Source organism: Dermacentor variabilis, chromosome 11 (genome assembly GCF_050947875.1).
Source record: "Dermacentor variabilis isolate Ectoservices chromosome 11, ASM5094787v1, whole genome shotgun sequence".
Classification (NCBI taxonomy): Eukaryota; Metazoa; Arthropoda; class Arachnida; order Ixodida; family Ixodidae; genus Dermacentor; species Dermacentor variabilis.
The window spans coordinates 125389332-125405113 of record NC_134578.1 but is presented as its reverse complement, the minus strand read 5'-3'; the positions used below and the strand labels follow the sequence as shown (position 1 = coordinate 125405113).

Sequence of the window (15782 nt, the reverse complement as noted above, 5' to 3'; positions counted from 1 at the left end):
TATTTCAACTCGGCAGCACTAAAAGGGCAATTGTACGGTTCATTCTGTCGGCATTTATTGACGAGTGGCTTGCATTCTTCTATTTGTTTATATTTTAGGAAGGATTGCGAATAATGTTTTGAGCTTGATACACTCTCAAAGTGCTCCCCAAGTGAGTCGGCCTGATCTTTCAGTGTATCGCCCTGTGTATTTACTAGAGGGAGTGAATAAGTTTGTCGTCCTTTTATCCTGTTAACCCTGTTCCAGACTTTCCCCTCCTCAGTATAAGAGTTGATACCCGATAAAAACTTCTGCCAGCTCTCTCTTCGGCCTGTCGGCGCGTTCTCCTTCCTTCAGACTTTGCTTTTTTAAAGTTAATAAGATTCTCCGCAGTGGGAGAGGCGCGTAGCAACCCCCACGCTTTGTTTTGTTTCTTACGGGCGGTCCTACACTCGTCGTTCCACCACGGGACGCGCCGTTTGCATGCGAAACCACTTACTTCAGATATGCATTTAGACGCGGCATCTATAATGAAGGCTGTAAAATATTGAACGGCAGCATCAATTTCTAAAGAGGCCATGTCATTCCATGAGATCCTGGTGAGAGTTCTGAATTTCTCCCAGTCGGCTGTATCTATTTTCCACCTGGGAGCCTGTGGTAGACATTCGTTTTCTTTATAAGTTCTTAGTAGTATAGGGAAGTGGTCGCTTCCGTAAGGATTGTCGTTTACTTCCCATTCAAGTTCAGACAGTAGTGACGGGGAGACTAGGCTAAGATCAATTGAAGAAAATGTTCTGTTTGCAAGAGAATAGTATGTCGCTTCCTCCTTATTCAGAAGACAAGCACCAGAAGAGAAAAGGAACTGTTCAACGAGACGACCTCGCGCGTCTGTACGAGAGTCGCCCCACAGGGAGCTGTGCGCATTCAAATCGCCGAGAACAACATAAGGTTCTGGCAATTGATCTATATAGGATTGAAATTCTTGTTTCGTTAATTTGTGATGTGGGGGTATGTAGAGAGAGCTAATGGTGATGAGTTTGTTTAGTAGGACAACTCGAACCGCCACTGCTTCAAGGGGCGTTTGTAGCTGTAAAGGTTGACACGCAATACTTCTATGAGTAAGAATGGCAACACCACCCGATGATGCGACGGCATCATCGCGATCTTTGCGAAACGTAACATACGTACGGAGAAAGTTTGTGTGTTTAGATTTTAAGTGTGTTTCCTGTAAACACAGCACTTTTGGATTATGTTTGTGGATGAGTTCTTGCAAATCATCAAGGTTTCTAAGGAGACCTCTGATGTTCCATTGAATGATTTGTGTATCCATGTTTAAGGTAAATTGGTGCTGTGTTTACGGAAACGAAAGTGATGCCTTAAATTACAGAGCCCTTTCGAGGCCCTGTAATAGGTGTTTTGTTCTTTCTGAAGCGTTCGAGCGATTCTCGACGCTCCTTAGGCGTTTGTTGCGCCTTGGGGACAGGTGTAGTGTCCATTGCCTCGTGTGAGGCGCCGGACAAGCGCTCTTGCGAGCGAGAGGTTTTCAGAGGGAGTCCCGCATTGGAGGGCAAGACCCCTGCGCCCACCAGCCCGGAGGTCGATGGGGCTCCCTGAGGGATTTGGCTGCGCTGGCCGTTGCCAGCGCTGGAAGGGGCCTCGGAGGTTGGGGCAGCCTCGGCTGCACCCACCTTCGGGGTGGATGGTCCCTTTTCTTCGGTTGACGGAGCAGCGCTAGCTGCAACCGCCGCGGGGGCAGATGGCGTAACTGCCGACTCACTGCCTGTGGGTCGGACAGCCGCCGGAGGCCGTTGTGACGCTGCCCCCTTACGCGCCACATCGGCAAAGCTGCTCTTAGGCAGGTATGACACCCGCCTACGTGCCTCCTTGAAAGATATATTTTCTTTGACTTTGATTGTCACAATCTCTTTTTCTCTTTTCCAGGACGGGCAGGCGCGCGAGTATGCGGCGTGCTCGCCATCACAGTTGACACAATGTGGAGTCTTCTGGCATGTTTCGGAGGAATGTTCAGTGTCACTACACTTGGCACATGTCAGCCGGCCTCGACAGTTCTGTGAACTGTGGCCGAACCTTTGGCACTTAAAGCATCTGAGAGGATTGGGCACGTATGGCCTAACACGAAGTTTGATATAACCGGCCTCGATAGACTCGGGGAGGACACTTGAACCGAAAGTGAGTATCAGGTGTTTCGTATTGATCTCTTTACCGTCTCGCCTGATCTTAATTCGCTTAACATTTATGACATTCTGTTCACTGAAGCCCTCCAAGAGTTCAGCTTCAGTGAGCTCTAGCATGTCATCATCCGAGACAACGCCGCGGGTGGTGTTCATGGTACGGTGCGGGGTTACTATTACTTGGGTCTCCCCAAATGACACAAGTTTCGGCAGCTTCTCATACTGCTTCTGATTTTGGAGCTCCAAAAGGAGATCACCACTTGACATTCTCGACACCTTATATCCTGTACCGAAAACTTCGGTCAAGGACTTGGAAACAAGGAATGGTGAAATGGATCGCACTAGTTTGTCTGTCTTTTCTGAGTGAATCACGTGGAATCGAGGAAAGTTGTGGACTTGTCGTCCGAAAAATTGAAACAGATCTTCGGTGCGCCCTCGTTTCTGAGGGCGATCAGGAAGTTTGGGGAAGGAATTTTCCATGAAGATGTATAAAAATTCGGCAACAGCGCCGACCGCCCACCACGGAGCCCAACGAGGGGACGGGGCAGAGCTTGCATGCAAGTCTGCACGACGCCAGTCGTACGCCGCCACTATAACCAAATATGGTGTACCCAAGGTTGGGTAGCCACACAGGGTTAACCCTTACCGCCAAGGAGAAAGGAAGTAAACAGAAGAGAGAAGGAGACAGGAAAGGTGGAAAGTAAGGGAAAGACGAAGGTTGTAGGGAGAGAGAGACAGGAAAAGGCGACTGCCGATTTCCTCCAGGTGGGTCAGTCTGGAGGTGCCGTCTATGTGAAGCTGAGGCCGAAGAGGTGTGTTGCCTCCGCCGGGGGGCCTTAATGGTCCAAAACACCCAGCATCGGCTCAACCCCCAGGATCCCCTTTTCCCCAGACACGGCTAAGCCGCGCACGGCTACACGCGGGAGGGTCCAACCCTCGTGTGCTCGGGTCCGTGGTGTCGCAACACACCAAACGCCTGCTGACGCAGACGCCCCTGCGGGGGTGCATGCATTCAGGACGGTTGCACTCCCTTCGAAGTAACATTTGCGAGACATGACTTTATTAGTGAAGTCATGATCGCGCAAAGAATCCCCCCGCCATGACGCGGCCGAAATTGCGCCAAGTGAACTGATGTTTTATCCATAGGTTAAAATGATGTGAAACGGCATTCGAGTTGCAAGTTAACAGTTTATTTTCACATAGATGCATTACAGATTTGCCTTTGCAGTCACAAGTCGGTGTGCACCATTTATTGTCTCATTGCGTAAATAAACGCACCAGCCTAAGAGTCCTACAGCAAGCGCGTCTCAATTAGGCATAATGACTGTTGAAACTAATAGTGGCATAGACGAGCAAGCGAACGACTATATGAGCGCGCGAACGAGCGAGCAAACGACTAAACGAGCGTGCGAACGAACGAGCTAACGACTAAGCACGAACGACGACTAAACCAGCCAGGGAACGGGCGGGCGACCGTACGTTTTCTTTGCGAGGGCTCCACCACCGCATCTTAAGCTTCGCACACTTTAAAGCTCACGCGAATTAGCACATACGTCTCAATTACCTATGATGCGGTCGCTCGACGACGAACGCACCGCGTAACACGGTTTCGGGAGAGCACGCACGCTTTTCATCGGTGCCTCTGTATCGCAAATCCACCGGGCGACCGCCAACGAGGAACACGAACAAATCTGGCAAACAAAGCTAGTCTATCTAAAGAAGGCTAGTAAGTAACCACAAAAGGCAGAGAGTTGCTCTCCTGAGGCGCTTTCATGATCGAGACTGAAATTTTATCAAAAGGACTGCGCTGAATCTTAATAATTTCGTAATCACGTTATCACACCCAACCTCGCGTGCCCGCGAACTCAAGCCGGTTGGCGTTCAAAACGATTAAGCGCACCAAATATGACTAACACGACCACGTAGTGCGCATATAAGCAAAGCAGACGTTGCGTAAAAATCATGTTAAAGCGTGCGTACAAATGACAACATGCACAGTGAACTGTGCAATATCTACTACGTTATTGCCCGCAGCACAATACGCAAGCCTGGCACATATAATACTCAGAGAGCCACAACTTGCATCACATAGTCGCGCGGAGGAAGTTGGTCGGAAGTTCTCCCTCCCGATTCGGTGAAGCCATGTCTTCCTTCTTAACGCGTTGCGCTTACCGGAAGGTATCGCGAACATATTCTTGCCTTTGCTAAAACTATATTGGCATCCAAACGCGCAGCAGGTCATGGTAACAGAAAATGACGTGAAGCGACGTCGCACTTGCCACAAAACATCCTTCAAGGCGTTCACAAGATCAAAACAACACAGAATAGGAACGGAAGGAATGCCGCCAACAAGCGCCGCTTCTCGAACAAAGATGGCACTGAAGCGCCACTGTAAACAAACGAAGCCGGCGCAAGGGGCCACGTGATGCCATTAGGCCAATAGCGACGCGGCTTCGGCCAGGGCGCTGGAGGAGGATGCGGCGTTCTTCAAAGCGTGGCACTACTTTACGAAGTTTAAGGGGCTTTAGTTCCACTCCCTCTCCCCCTTTCTCCCATGCCGCGCACGCCGCTCACTTTTTTTTTGTTTTTACCCGTAAGCGGCGCGTTTTTTTTATAGCGCGCTTGTTAGGGCGCGTTAGCTCGCAAGCAATGCGCGCGCTACGTCGCGCGTTGGCATTGCTTGCCAGCTGGCGTGTGGTGCGCCGTGGGCTATGCGTTGGCACGCACGCAGTCTTGCCCATACTTATACCAGCATGTGCCGGGACATAAAAAAAATTCCACTTCCAACACAACAGATGTTTAGTCTCGCTTTATTGACGTCGTTTCCGAAAACATATTTTTCTTACAACGTGGTGTGACACACGCTCAAAAAATGAGCAAAAGTGAAAGGTGCATGACATATACAAGAGTACTAAAGACAAAAGTTCACAGATGGTGAAATAACAAAAGAAAGCGCTAGAAAACGCGAAGGCCGTTTCATCTACACACATAAAAAAACAAGATTTTTATATAACGTCCTCAAGACCTAAATGTAGACGAGCTCCTGATATGTGCACTAAGATATTGCACAAAATTGGACGACGTGTGTGACATAGTCATGACAACTATTAATAATAATAATATTTGGGGTTTTACGTGCCAAAACCACTTTCTGATTATGAGGCACGCCGTAGTGGAGGACTCCGGAAATTTTGACCACCTGGGGTTCTTTAACGTGCACCTAAATCTAAGCACACGGGTGTTTTCGCATTTCGCCCCCATCGAAATGCGGCCGCCGTGGCCGGGATTCGATCCCGCGACCTCGTGCTCAGAGTCATGACAACTATAAGAAGGGAAAACTCACTGGTAATGGCAAAAACAATGACACGCAAAATACCTGAAAGATAAAATAAAATGCTAACATTGTTTCATTGAGAGCCATACCAAAAGAAAGCTTACTTATAAATCTGCACGAAAGTATATGAAATGCGTGACATGTTCTTTACTGCTGAACAAATTGAAAAAAAAAAACATGGCAGAAAAAAATAACACTGTACTAAAAACAAACACACATTATCACATTATTTTGCACTCGGCCACAACTTGAGTAACGGTGGCAAGGGGAACAGAAGGTAGTCGGCTTTTGCAGCCGCACATAGAAAACATTCGTAGAAAGGCTTATTCCTCAATCCAAGACCAGGTAAGACAAGTCAACACTACTTTCTACCCGAATGCAATGCTCAGCAATAAAATTACGTCACTTAAGGCACTAAGCCCTATTGAAAAAATTTGTATGAGAATTTTACGAGAACTTCTCTACGCTATTATTGCTCCGTAGACTCAACGATGTCGTATGTCACATGTGTACGAGAGGACATCGTCACTGAACGAGATCGTTCTCGTATGGGTACATTAAACGAGATTATTGTCGCATAGCTATGCTTGACGAGATAGTTCTCGCACGTCTATGCTCAACGATATCGTTCTCGTTTGTGTATGCTACATGAAAATGTTCTCGTTCAGCTATGAAAAATGACACTATTCTTGTTTAGCTGCATTCTACAGGTGTTCTCATTTGTGTTGAATGAGTTCTTTTGTGCAATATCTTTGGTGAAGTTCCACACAGTAACATCTACTGACAACATTACAGCGAGTTAATTTCTATCACATGAGTCGGCCGATATGCCAGCTCGGAGACAAAGAGGACACTTTTTAGGGCACACAATTAACACAAACCATCTTTATTTTGCATCCCGAAGCATGGTGGCCAGGTGCTTGTTCAGGTCCTTCAGCCTCCTTGCCTCTGTATCCACAGTGCTCGGCGTTTTTGACACAAAGTGCTCGTATGCCTCTGCAAAAAAATGTAAACAAAGCAGCCGGCCCTGTTAGATTCTAACAAGCCATTGGAACTAACATGCACAATAGGTGGCTCCACTGCATAACTGAATGGGCTGGTTCTTGCATGATATTGTGTGTAAAGCGTGAAAATCTCACAGAGAAACAGGAAAAAGAGAACACGGAGGCTTATGAGTTTTCTACCTATGTAAAGTGATATTTCAACATTAACCACAGCAGTTGAAAGCAAGTGCTCGTCCTCGCTTTGTCTTGCTCCCGTCTCTGTTAAATGTTCGTGTTTTACAAACAATATAAATGGCTGCAGAATTGCAATACAAGACCACAGAAATAGTCTAATACTTTTCCACAAGTATTTTACATTAAATGAACAAGTATAACATGCTCATGCAAGTGAATACACAGATAGCACAGCTCTTTGCTACCGCACTGCGGAATATGCAGACGGAAAACACTGCATAGATGCCACTGCAGAATTGTTTATAGGAAAGATTAATTCACCTTTAATACTACTATAGAAACTAAATGATAGTTTTTGTGAAAGAGTTCTAGTTTAAGGCCTAAACAAGCTCCATGGCAGTTTGCGTTTAAGCAGTGTAAGCATCCTCTGAAAACATGTACATGAGGAACACTGCAGAAAGAGCACTTTAAGAAAAGAACACGAGTGTATTTATCACCAAGGCCAACCCTTGTGTCTTTTTAAATATTTATCAAAAGTCAAACTCAAAACTGATACTGAGGTGCAAGGTGTCCATATCATATTACCTTGTAAAAGCACCGTGGTGCCTGGATGTTGTGGGACCAACTCGGACGTGGAGATCAGCACTGATCAGCAACACTGCAGTCTGCTTACAGCTTTTCTGCAGGCCCAGCCACACCTGCATTAAAACAAGTGAGCTTGGTGTCACAAGAGTACTGTATTTACCGGCATAATGATCGCACTTTTTTGTAAAAAAATGGTCGAAAATTCAGATGTTATTCAGATCATTACGCCGGTTAAATTTCCTGCAAAAAGAATTTTTTTTATCCCGCGTTTGCTGCGGGATGGCAACAGGTCAACAAATAGGTGGCTGCCACTGAGTGTAGTACGGGACACCAAAACAAAAATGGCGGCCGGCGCAGCAAGCTGAACACACCAAATGCGCCGAACGCGATTTTTTTTCTCGCGAGTACATTACATGCATTGAAAGTTTCTTCCGTATCCGTAATGAATAATATCATTAATATCAGTAAGTCTGTGGCAATAACGTAACCATGTCCACTATGAGGGGGCAGAAACAGATGGGCGCGCTTAGCTGCCAGTGACGTAAAAAGACACGGCGGGCATGCTGCAGAAACTGCGGCATCTGTCTTCACTACTATCCTAATACAGCACGTTTCCGCTAAGGGTGGGCGAATATCTTAGCTGTGTTACAAGTGTTACAAGATTTGTTGCGTGCCCACGAGTGCAGATGAGAAGAATCGAAAGGTACCTTTTTTGTTGTTCTTGACCACAACTATTACAAAGCCTACACATAATGAAGGCAATTTTGGTAGTAGCTTTTTCGTCATGGACGTGCGGAAAGTGATGAAAGGAATGAAATCGGGCATCTGCTTAAGAATGTTTGGTGCGTGCAGACTGCTTGGTTTGTCTTGAAGAGTTGTTCGCGTAGCATCCGACAGATGGTAAGCGCTATCATTAATAGCTAGACTTGGCACATGACAGATAGCTGCGGCAAGTTCGGAGTGTGATCAACACAGCAAATAAAAAAAAATCGAATTTCGACGACAAAATTCAGGGCTGCGATCATTACGTTAGTGCGATCATTATGTTAGTAAATACGGTAAATATAAAAAGTGACACTGTGAACAAAGCAATACTTATTAGGTATAAATAAGAATGAAATGCTGATATTCGCCCATAGAAAGCTTTAAGTAACAAAGCCTGCGAGATAAGAAAAATGCAATGTATGGGCCATCTGTACAAGAACATTAATCGAAGGTCCCTTCAATTTTTTAGTCCCTTCTCCTCATGCATAGATGGCAGTTGGGTTAAGTAAACTGGGCCAGATTACCACATAGTGTAAGCAAAGGTGGTCACTTTGTGGGCCAATTATGATAGCATAGCACGACACGCATCCCTAGTCGTTTTAATGTGTTCTGTAATGCTAGCCATCTTGTAGGCCCTACAGTGTCAAAGCATCCATAACCCTAACAGCGTTACCCAGTAGGGATAACCAATAAGTGTCCACAGCAGCACAACTCAGCATATCTATCAGGAGGCTTTTGTTACACTTTTACAACTCTCCTCCTATGGCTTCATCCCAATTTTTGTCAATACAAGCTTGAAGCATCTGCACAAGCTGAACGCACCAGGGCACCATAAGAAATACCACATCTTTCTACCAAATTCCGTGTTTAATATAAGACTGGCAAGTTCACTATCATGTGTAGAACAAACCAAATTGTTCTGGAATCAAGTAATCTTCCACTACCTGTGAAAAAAAAAAGGATGCAAGAAAGAGTACGTAGAGCACAGGGGTGTTGATGGATATTAAAGGGACCCTGAAACGCTTTTGACGATTTTCTACAAACGTATTGAGTCGTTAAAGTAGGTCCTTCTGATCATTAATTGACACATCTAAGTGCTCCGCGTAACGCGTGTAATTTATTATAAGGTTTTAAATATGCACATCGCTGCCGATCGCAGCGCACTGCTCGGCGGAATTTTAAGCCGCCCCTACCCATATGACAGAAATCACCCATACGATGTCAGTGGGGCGAACTATCCGATTGGCTGACAAGGGCGCGTGATCGATAATTTTTCCAACTTTATGGTAAACAAATGATCTTCGTAATAGTTGGAATGTTAGTTAATTTGTTTTTATGAAAAGAAAGTAACATAAAGACAATGCAAAAGAATAATTTTTCAGTACACTTAAGCACTTCCGGCACACACCATGTGTCGTCGTCTGCTTGTGTTACAACGTATTCCATTTTGAAGAGAGCTCCGTGGTCAGAGTAGGTCCCAGTCTTTTCGCGAGCACTATGATTCGACTTTGTTGCCTTGTGGACTGCAGACGTAGCGACTGGCAATATGTCAAGCTGCGACATCGTGTCCCTCTGCAAGGCAGCGTACGAGCGAACTGGCTGCTGCGCATCGGACTGCCGCTATCCGATCGGCGCCAGGATTTGCGCGTTTGTGGCCGTCACTTTACACCGGAAGATTACTAACGCAATAGCGTTTCCCGAGTCCGGTATTAGGGAAAGCGCAAGCGCAAGGGGACAGAGTCTGGCCGCTTGACTTTGCCGTAACGGGATGAGCCATGAGATGAGCAGAAGGGCAAATGCGAATGCTCTGTACGGTGCAGCCACCTGGTGGCACAGAGCTCAACCATACACAGTAGCAGCAACGAAGTGTATTCTTTGCTGCTGGTGTGTATTTTTCGCAGCAGTGTAATTGTTTTTATAAATGTTTAAAATGTTTTACACTTGGTTAGAGCAATATTAGCGCTTTGTTTGGCTGGTTAAGCGCTGCACCAACAAGTGTATGGACCGTGCAGACCGATCAGGCCGCTCACGTACGTCTACGCTTAAGTTCCTTCTTCAGCTTGAGTTTATGCCTGCAGTCATTTGCCGAAATGACCAGCTTGCCTGTGGTTACCGGAATACAAGACACGTTCGGCGCTACGACAGAATGCTCGCAACGCACGCTCCTTCGAAAGCTCTCGCTTGGGGTCGACGGCCAAGCGGCTAGCGGAGCAGTCTCGCGCGGGCGAGGGCGGGCTCCAAAACAACCGGAAGTGGACGATGTTCAGCGTCACGATGCGACGTCACCAGTGAAGGTGGAGCTTAGCCCCACTCGCTCGGCGAGCGAGTTGAGGAGGAAAAGCATGGCTAGGGAGGAGGGTAGCTTCTAATCGCTTGTAGCTCCATTAATATGTAATGCTTCACTTAAATTGTGGTGTGAATGTTCCACTTAAGCTGTACCCTACGCGTCTACAAAATTTGTCCGAACCGTTTCAGGGGCCCTTTAAATACCACTGTCGTGCAGTAGACACTACGTCGGCAAAACAGGCCAATGTATAAATGACTGGATTTGCAACCATGTTAACTGAATGCTCAGGTCATTTTGTGGTCACTTGGTAGTGGAAAGCTCACTTGCATTATTTTGTTTGAAAACTGTGCAACTGTGGCAATGTATAAGGACCATAGTGCTGGCGAAATTCGTTAAGATTTCCTTATATGTGTGACAGGGAATCTGCAAGTTGGCTCCACCTCCAGTGGACTATCAGACAGCAAGACTGCTTATTTATCATTGTAAAAGAAGCGTCATAGTAGCCGTGCCATGTGTCCTTTTTGCAGTTGTGTGAGCAACATGCATTTTCGATTTATCTGTTCGTGCCCTTCCACCTCTCGCTTTATAGTGCTGTGCAAGCAGTAAAATTGGATGGTTGTTAGACTTATGTCCTGTCACTTCCTCACTTTTGTTATGAATTGTGCATTAAATAAGGCTTTTTTTGGTGAAAGAGTGCTACTTTAAGGCATAAACAAGTTCCATGGCGGCTTGCATTTAAGCATCTTCTGAAAACATGTACATGAGGAACACTGCAAGAAGAACGCTTTAAAAAAAGAACACGAGTGTATTTATCACCAAGGCCAACTCTTGTGTCTTAGCATATTTCTCAAAACTGATACTGAGGTGCAAGTTGTCTATATCATATTACCTTGTCAAAGAAGCAAAGCACAGTGGTGCCTGGACGTTGTGAGGCCAACTCAGACGTAGAGATCAGCACCAGCACTGATCAGCAACACAGTAGTCTGCTTACACTCTTTCTGCAGGCCCAGCCACATCTGCATTAAAACAAGTGAGCTTATTCTCACAAGAGTATAATATAAAAAGTGACACTATGAACAAAGTAATTCTTATTAGGTATAAATAGGAATGAAATGCCGATATTCACCCATAGAAAGCTTTGAGTTAACAAAGCCTGCAAGATAAGAAAAGTGCAATGTATGAGCCATCTGTGCAAAAACATTAATCGAAGGTCCCTTTTTTTCGCTTCTGTCCTCCTCGTGCATAGATGGCAGACAGGTTAAGTAAACTGGACCAGACTGCCACGTAGAGTAAGCAAAGGTGGTCACTTCTTCGGGGAGCAGCCTACAGGCTGCTTCTTGAAAGAGTATTAGAAAATGCGAATAATGCATGTATGCATTATTCACAAGAGGCCTTGTTTCTCTGAGAATGCCACAGCCAATCACAATTTCAAATTGACCATATTAATATGCATGCAAAGTACAGCATGGCTTTGAGGGTACCCCAGACTACTGAAATTCACATCAGCCAAGTTCAGCGGACAACACCTTAATTATGCCTCTAGAAGTTGTGCATTTTACTGCAATTAAACAGAATAATGAGGAAGAGAAAGTGAGGGAGATGGTGCCACTATAGCATAGTTCAAGCTCTCTCCCACATCATGTGCAGAAGGGCAAAGAATGCCCAGCTATCTGGTTATACTCGCACCTGTGACCACTGCACCATGTTTACTGACATGCGTAACAAGCAGTTTGTGATACCACGTTATTACATCCTGCAACTGACGTGACATCAGAGATCAGCTTCAAGCTTGACGCTATGCTATACTAGGGACAGATAATGAACTGGCTACATTAAGATCTAAAGCAAAAGTGTTGAACATTGTTTGCCAGACCTGCCAGCCTCTGCACTTCATATTTTGCAAAAACTCAAGACAGAAATCCTGTGTTGGAAAGACAGCACGCACTTTCCTAAAGCTTTCTCTCAGCGCCCACATTTTTCTATGCATACATTATTAACCATTATTTACCTTGACACGCTGTACACAAACAGCACACTTGGAAAAGCAGAAACTAATCGGGAAAGTTGGCATGTACCAAATACACGAACAGAACCTAGAACACATAAATGGCTGTGACTGTTTTGTACGTACCTTGTCAAAGCAGGCAGATCAGATGCTTTGTCGTGCTGTTCAGGCTGCATAGTGCCGCAGTCTATTTTGTGGTGCAGAGATGCCTCCGTCTCTTGAAATTGTGACATCCCTAAACAATAAATGTTCAGCTTATTGTAATCACTGCTGAATCTGCAAACTTGTGATCTAACAACACCGCGTCAAATTGTGAAAAGCTCTCGTACAGCCAGCTACAAGAAGCTGCATCCGCTTAGACAAATTAAATATTTCATTCTTACCTCACAGGCAGTTATTCAACGTGTCAAAGGCACGAAAACAAACAGAACACTAAACACAACAAATACAGGTTGCCTTGGCGACAATCTATAAGCATCAAAGTTTGCATACAAGCTAAAATCTTCTCACGAGTCAGATCATTTGGATGCCGTCTCGCGTTCACGTTAGATGTGAAAACATTTGCACAACACATCAACGTACTTCTAGAATTGTCTATACGATTTCTTTCTGAGAAATTACGTACAGAAGCAGTGAGATTCCCTGCTTGAATTTTTGTGCCCGTTCAGACCAAGCGATGCCCCGGCGCTAGCATACTTCATAACAAAAAGAAAATAAACAATAGATGAAGCTCTCAACAACATCAATCTCGGGGTAATTTTCGTGAAACATTTTGCTAAATGTGCACTACGATATCTAACGAACATTAGGGAATCACTCTTACTGTTTTTGTAGCTGTACTAATCTTCTGCTGCGCATGACAAGGTACACTACATGAACCATAAGAATGCGCTAGGCGCCGGACTTACCTTCTGAGGCGAGTGCTCCTTCGTGTCCGTTCACGCCGCATCGACTGCACCAACAGTCCTTCCAGCGTAGTGTTGAATTGCGGTGAACTACAGCACGCGATAGCACAACTATCAACACATTCTTCCGTGCACTGTGAGCCCAGGCGGGAGCGGCGAGAGTACACCAGCTTCTCATGAGCCGGGCACAAAGAAAGCGCGTGTGGACCGCACTACGATAACCAACAACGGCGCACCGCAAGAAACATACAGCGAGCTAATAGCATCGCACAGGACCCAGGATCGTTAATTCACACAAAAAAGGAGCACATGTTCTCTAAGCACCGCATAAATATGATCAAACGATCAGTACCACATCGACCGCCCGGTCCGCCGCAATAACGTTTATAGATCTCTTTAAGTGCCCCAACTCCTAGCCTATGCGCACCATTTAGCCCGCTGCCGTTCCCGCCACCGCAGCGCTGCCATCGACCTCCGCGCCAAGCGTCCGAGCGTCGTCTGCTATAGCCTGGCACGATTATGGGTGTTTGTCGCGGCACTCGGCATTTACATGGTGCTCGCTGAATAAAGCAGCCGTTATTTCTTGCTGTTGTTGTTTAAGCTGAAGTATAATATTTTACAGACACCATACCTAGGGGTACAGGTCCGAAGAAAGGAATGAGATCAAAAAAAAAGTGGGTCTACAAACCAAAGTGCGCACGCAATGTTAACGCTCGGTGACCCACACTTCGCCGGTACTGGAGTCTCCGTGAGCGCAAAACTTGGACCGGACGCAAAAGACCTCGACCGCCAGCCACGTGCACGAGGACAGTAACAAGGCACACGCAGTGAGAAAATAAAATCGGCTACAGCACAAGAAGCGCAAACACCCGCAACTAACGTGCGCATATCAGCAGAGCAGCACCGCTCACTTGGTGCAGAGCTCGACCGCAGCGCCCACATAGTCCCAGGAACTAGTCGCGCCTTGCACGAAAGGAAGAGTCGTGCCACTGAGAAATTATAAGTCTCGGTCCGAAATGAGGGGAAATGACGTCTTTTGTTTACTTCGCCGTCTGTGGTTCCGGTAACCGTGATCGCATGGGTAGCGTGGGTAGTACAGGCGTATTATTTCAATGTTCTTGCGTGTTTTAGGCGACCTTTTTCAACAACTTTGCTGACATTGCTTTCAACAGCGAGGACAGCCTATGGAGCAGCCATATCAACCGGACAGGGCCGTAAAATCTGAAGTTCGCAGCACATCGTGGTTTGGTTTGTGAATGTTAGAAGGTGTTCGTGTTTCTCAGCGGCGTAATCGACGACAGATTTGGCGTCGAGTGGTGTACACTTTGTTCAGGCTTGTTGTGCGCCGTTCTACGGATGTGTACTGTTAATGAGTGGTGTTGTTTGTGCTTCGGAAAATTGTGCCGCGCCGGCGGGATTTGCTTTCTTGTAAAAACACCCGTACCGTCTTTGGCGAGTGCTTTCGGAAACTGCTCGCCTTTTGTGCGTGTGTGTGTGTGTGCGCGCGCGCGCTTCTGATATGCGTCGAATGCGTTGGAACGTCCGTACAGTCTTTCGTGAGTGCTTTCGGAAACTGCTCGCATTCTGTCTGTGTGCGCGCGCGTGACATTCGTCGTTATTGCGATTTGCAAAGGGGTTTTTCATTTGGTGACTGCGTCCGCGAACGCCAGGATGTGATACACGTTCGTCATTTAAAGACCCTGCTTCAGTGTAGGGTCACTTACATTTTGGTTGCTTGGAGGTCAGCTTTCAACACATGGCAAGGCATTGCAGTGCGCTTAACCATCGTTGGCACACGAACTGCTTTGTCATTTCTCCTTTAAATTCAAATTCAGTTTTGTGTAGTATGTAGGCAGATAATGGTCACCAAGTTGCGACGCTCATCTCGTTTTTTGCCACTGCTGTGCACATATGAGGATTTTTTACTAGGTCAAGCTCTCTTAGCAAGTTGTGAAACACTTAGTGCAAATAATTTTTCACAGCAGTAACTGTGATCATGACCACAATTGATCACATGACATATTTAGGGATTGTTATTGTTATTACCATATTTTTTTATTTATTTGTGACAAAGTGCGATGGATTTTGACTGCTATTTTGGCTATCTGTTCACCAACCTATTACACTGTTTTCTGGTTGTGCTTTTTATTTTTATATGTGGGCATGCATGGCCAATCCCATGCCGACCTTCTACAATTTGACATAAACAGGCACTAACATGCTCTTAGCAGATTTGTATTTGACAGTATTGTGGTTGACGCACTTGGCTATTTGAAAAATATGCAGGTTCAAGTTCGCCCATTACTACCTCTGACTGATATCTCTGATGCAAAGCAATATTATTAGGATGTGACAAAGTGCATGCATAATTTGTCACTGATCAAACTTCCTGCAATAGACTTTGCCAACTCGTCCTTGTTAGTTAGTTTGGGTTTAGTGGCACAAAGGCAACTAAGGCCATGCTGCGCCAGTCACAAGACAAAATAAAGAGAACCGTTAGGGCAGGTAAACCTGCATTACATTATAGGTGGTGTAAATAACCAGTCTTTTCT

The 15782-nt window shown here is 45.8% G+C and overlaps 1 long non-coding RNA gene across 1 annotated transcript; it reads right to left on the bottom strand.

Moving 5' to 3' along the window:
• Window positions 1-7281: 7281 nt before the first annotated feature.
• Window positions 7282-12518, bottom strand: LOC142563637 (uncharacterized). Its single transcript, XR_012824364.1, has 3 exons — window positions 12452-12518; window positions 11210-11336; window positions 7282-7381 (listed from the first exon to the last, which is right to left on the bottom strand). It is a non-coding gene; the product is annotated as an uncharacterized LOC142563637 (long non-coding RNA).
• Window positions 12519-15782: the final 3264 nt, after the last annotated feature.